This window comes from Podarcis raffonei, chromosome 2 (genome assembly GCF_027172205.1).
Source record: "Podarcis raffonei isolate rPodRaf1 chromosome 2, rPodRaf1.pri, whole genome shotgun sequence".
Lineage (NCBI taxonomy): Eukaryota > Metazoa > Chordata > Lepidosauria > Squamata > Lacertidae > Podarcis > Podarcis raffonei.
In genome coordinates, this window is record NC_070603.1 from 107,600,413 (window position 1) to 107,605,792 (window position 5,380).

Sequence of the window (5,380 nt, forward strand, 5' to 3'; positions counted from 1 at the left end):
AGCGCCAACAATGTATCTCTACAGATTTCCCTCCCTCCCTCTCTTGATGTGCATGTCTCGCCTGTCTGCTTCCTCTTCACTGAACCCATCTCCCTGCCCCCTGTAGCATTGTATCCCATCATCTCAGCCCAAACAGCCCGACTTGACAGGCCGGAGCCTTTCTCTGCAGAGCGCCCCGGGCCTGCCTCGCATGCGTGCACATGTGTGTGTTTGCTGGTGGGAAAGATGTGTCCCAGCAGATCCACGTGCCTCAGCACCCTGCCTCTGTTCCTTTAAGGAGGCCCTGGGGGAGCATCTTCCTCCGTGCCCTTGTGACTGGGAGACAGGAGCAGGGACGCCACTCGCAGAGTTTCACATCGGATGGGATTTCGTGCTGCTGCAGACTAACGTGCTGAGCCCGGCAGAAACGGTCACATTCTCCAGGCTTGGACGATTTGCTAGCAACAACACAAAGGTGTTGAAGCCTGATTTCTCACCACCACCAGGAGCTATGAATATGCAGATGACACAACCTTGATGGCAGAAAGTGAGGAGGAATTAAAGAACCTTTTAATGAGGGTGAAAGAGGAGAGTGCAAAATATGGTCTGAAGCTCAACATAAAAAAAACACCCCGAAGATCATGGCCACTGGTCCCATCACCTCCTGGCAAATAGAAGGGAAGAAATGGAGGCAGTGAGAGATTTTACTTTCTTGGGCTCCATGATCACTGCAGATGGTGACAGCAGTCACGAAATTAACATCACCTTGCCGACAAAGGCCTGTATAGTTAAACCTATGGTTTTCCCAGTAGTGATGTATGGAAGTGAGAGCTGGACCATAAAGAAGGCTGATCGCCGAAGAATTGATGCTTTTGAATTATGGTGCTGGAGGAGACTCTTGAGAGTCCCATGGACTGCAAGAAGATCAAACCTATCCATTCTGAAGAAAATCAGCCCTGAGTGCTCACTGGAAGGACAAATCCTGAAGCTGAGACTCCGATACTTTGGCCACCTCATGAGAAGAGAAGACTCCCTGCAGGGAAAAGACCCTGATGCTGGGAAAGATGGAGGGCACAAGGAGAAGGGGACGACAGAGGATGAGATGGTTGGACAGTGTTCTCGAAGCTACCGGCATGAGTTTGACCAAACTGCGGGAGGCAGTGGAAGACAGAAGTGCCTGGCGTGCTCTGGTCCATGAGGTCACGAAGAGTCGGACACGACTAAGCGACTAAACAACAAGGATCTGCACTTGGAGAACAAAGGTCTGCACACACAGCGTGATAATGTGCATTTGGTGCTTGACGTAGTGGCCTATTTGGCGTGCTGCACATGTGAAGCCATCCCTGTGTTGTCGCTGTCCCACACCACTTGTGCTCTGAAGCGAATGCTGCTGGAACTTGCAGTTCGTTGCGCACCAAGCATGCCTTTCTCAAGCACTTGCTACCTATGTGCATATCCCTGAGAGTGTTTTCTCAGGCCAACCCCCCTTGGGGCAGGCCCACGGATGTTGCAGGGCTGGGACGCTCCCCCTTGCCAGGTTTCATTTGCCTGTGAATGAAATAGGGAAAATAGGAAGTAGTACAGTGACTTAGCCACCCTTATATACCAATATATATTCTCTGCATATCGGTACAGTGGTGCCTCGCAAGACGAACAACTCGCAAGACGAAAGAGTTTTCCGTTTTTGAGTCGTTTCGCAAGACGAATTTCCCTATGGGCTTGCTTCGCAAGAAGAAAGCCCATAGGGAAATCCCCGGGGACCTCTTTTAAATGCTGGCCATCGGGAGCAAAGACTTTCGCCCACCGCCGGCCTTCACAAGAGGTCCTGGACCTCTTCTGAAGGCCAGCGGGGGGCAAAAGTCTTTGCTCCCCCCCGCCTGCCTTCCCGGGACAGCGGAGACTTCTCCGCTGTCCCGGGGCGATCTGAAAATGCTGGCGGGCGGCAGCGAAGCCTTCGCTGCCGCCGCCAGCATTTTAAAAGCCCCCGGGACAACGGAGACTTCTCCACTGTCCTGGGGGCTTTTAAAATGCTGGCAGTCGGGAGGAAAGCCCTCCTGTCCCCGGAGCTTGCGGGGCGGGAGGTGGGGAGAAGGGCTTTTCTTCCCACCGCCAGCCTTCAGAACAGCCTTCTGAAGGCTGGCGGTGGGAAAAAAAGCCCTTGTCCCCTCCCCCGCCTTCAGAAGAGGTCGGGGGACAGACTGTCCCCGGACCTGGTCTGAAGGCGGTTTCCATAGGAACGCATTAATTGATTTTCAATGCATTCCTATGGGAAACCGTGCTTCGCAAGACGAAAAACTCGCAAGAAGAAAAAACTTGCGGAACGAATTAATTTCGTCTTGCGAGGCACCACTGTATATCAACAGACACGAAGTTTGCACCACACCTCTTTCAAAAGATTGTAAAAATGGGGGGGTTGGGGGGGAGAGAGAACATGAATTGAGGGGTGTTCTGAACCGCAGGCCCAAAAAAGGGCTCAGTACAGGGATACACTCAGTACAGGTCACCCTGGAATCAGCTACATTAGTAAAAATAAAACGTTATAAATGTGTTATAACACTGTAACACCAGATGGCGCTGTAGAGCTGAAATCAGAACTCTATGAAATTTTCTGTTGTGAGCTTTACGTTTTTTCCCCAGAGCCTTTTCAGAGCCTTTTTTTTTTTATAGCTGTGTAGATGCAGCCCCAGTGAGCTTCATGGCTGAGTGGGGGTTTGAACCCTGGTCTCCTGGGTCCTCGTCCAACACTCTAACCTCGTTCCTGCACTGCACCACACATAAAACCTTAAGAAGGCCCTCTTCCACTTTGTTATCACGTGACAAATCGCTCATCCTGGAAAGGCTAGCAGGAGCTGCTTGCAAGATTTTCCTGCGTGGGTTGGTCCGGTCTGGGGAAGGGAGTCTGCAAGGTATCCTGGCCTTTGTACTGCTGGTTGCAATACAAAGTCTGTGGCTGTTGCTGGGCTTCTGGCACGATCGTAGAAATTCACACGTATTCCAGTAACATTTTTGCACTCTTTTAAAATGCAATGCAATACGGTTTAAAACCGTTTATTTTTGTACATTTTTGCAAGCATCTCTGGGAAACCTTTTGTTTGCGGCAGCTAATGAATCTTTAGATTTTGCCCCTTCAGTGTTGGTTCTCTAGGCCTGTTCATCACAAGGGCCCGTCTCAGAAGTTCTTTAGCCATTCAAGATTTGGTCCTTCATTATCACAAGGGTGGGAGGTAATATCTGGCATATTGCCATCATCCCGAACTGAAACTGGATATATATATATAGGGTACAGCTTGGTTCACCATGGCACTGTATTTTGTTAAGGGACTGATCCACGGTGCCACCAAAGCCATAAAACCGATGCCGAAAAAGAGAACGACAACTGGATCCTTTCCCCATGCATTTTTCAGAAATGGGATAATTTTGCTCAGCGCAGCCATCTTGAAAGGCCCATCCCTCTTACTTTTGACAGCTCGGGGAGGCTACCCCCCCCCGGAAGCAACCCTGGAGCGGGGGACAACGGTACGCCGCCAGACTGCGACTCCCAAGCTTCCCCCAAGCTTCCGCCCCTTCTCCTGCCGGCCTGGGGTAGGTGTGGGTGTTCTGGGCGAGCGGTGCATCAAATGTCACCCCCCCTCAGTGATGACACCCGGGATATACCGCCCCCACCACCCCCTTCCTCCACCCCTGAGACCAGTGGCATACTCTCCAGCATTTCAGATGAAAACATGTGTGTGTGTGTGCATTAGGAATCCCTAACCTTACCTTAAGGATCAGTACATGTCGCTGGAAGCTTCCCCTGACCCACTGCTCATTGTATTCCTGACCTTACGTTGCAACGGCTAATGGAACTGCATGCCAGCAAACTGACCAGAACAGGCTCTTCCCTAAAAATGTTTAATCTCACAATGAACTGCTGGCTGCACCTGAGCGAACCACAAAATGCCGCTCTCCCTGTCTGCTGGGGGGAAAGGGGTGAATGAAGATCCACATCAGGAACAAGGGGAGGGGGGAAATAAAGATCTCCATTTGGACCTGCTGCCTCTGTGGACCCTGCCGCCTCAGGTCGCTGCCTCACCTTGCCTCATTGGTGGGCAGGCCCTAGTTTATGCCTGTCTAGGAAAAGTCCTTGTACAGTGGTACCTCGGGTTACAGACACTTCAGGTTACAGACTCTGCTAACCCAGAAATAGTACCTCAGGTTAAGAACTTTGCTTCAGGATGAGAACTGTTATGTACTGAAGTTCTCACCCTGGGCCAGCAGGGGGATACTGTAGATAGTTTTCACTCAGGTCCACATATGCAAATAAGGGATTGAAAGTGATGTTCAGTGATTGGATAGTTACAGAAATTTGTTACAGTTGCGTTGTAGTGGAGCTCTGTATAAGCAGGCTGGCTGAACCCTTCAGTTCAGTTCTGTTCTGGCCTGTGAATAAACAAGAGCTGTTTGAAGAATCGCTGTGTCATCTGATAAGTTCACCCACAACTTAACAAGAACAGAAATCGCGTGGCAGCAGCGGGAGGCCCCATTAGCTGAAGTGGTACCTCAGGTTAAGAAGAGTTTCAGGTTAAGAACGGACCTCCGGAACAAATTAAGTTCTTAACCCGAGGTACCACTGTACTTTGATAATGCTTCACTTGCTTGCTGGGGTGGAGGATGGAGCGTGTGTGCAATTCCTGGAGTGGTTTCACAGTCCATCTCTCCTCCCAGGGAACTGTGTGAATTCTAGCTCTGTGAGGGGAATAGGGCACCCCTAACCACTCTTGGTGCCCATAATGAACCATAATTCCCAGGATTCTTTGGTGGGAAGCGAGCTATGCAGGGCCGGATTTAGGTTTGATGAGGCCCTAAACTACTGAAGGTAATGGGGCCCTTTTGTATGTCCAGCTGTCCTTTGTCAACAAATTGGCACTGTTTTTTTGTGTTTAATATATGCTATAGGGTAATTTAAAACATATATTTTTTGTGTGTTTAATATATGCTATAGGGTAATTTGGGGACGCGGGTGGCGCTGTGGGTAAAAGCCTCAGCGCCTAGGGCTTGCCGATCGAAAGGTCGGCGGTTTGAATCCCCGCGGCAGGGTGCGCTCCCGTTGCTCGGTCCCAGCGCCTGCCAACCTAGCAGTTCGAAAGCACCTCCGGGTGCAAGTAGATAAATAGGGACTGCTTTCTAGCGGGAAGGTAAACGGCGTTTCCGTGTGCGGCTCTGGCTCGCCAGATGCAGCTTGTCACGCTGGCCACGTGACCCGGAAGTGTCTCCGGACAGCGCTGGCCCCTGGCCTCTTAAGTGAGATGGGCGCACAACCCCAGAGTCTGTCAAGACTGGCCCGTACGGGCAGGGGTACCTTTACCTTTACCTTTATGGGGTAATTTATGGACCTAATAGGTATCTAAAGGCATTTGCACAT

At 50.8% G+C, this 5,380-nt stretch overlaps 1 pseudogene; it reads right to left on the reverse strand.

Annotated features, from left to right (window-relative positions):
• Positions 1–3,117: 3,117 nt before the first annotated feature.
• Positions 3,118–3,416, reverse strand: LOC128408963 (NADH dehydrogenase [ubiquinone] 1 alpha subcomplex subunit 3-like; annotated as a pseudogene).
• Between the last annotated feature and the right edge of the window lie 1,964 nt (positions 3,417–5,380).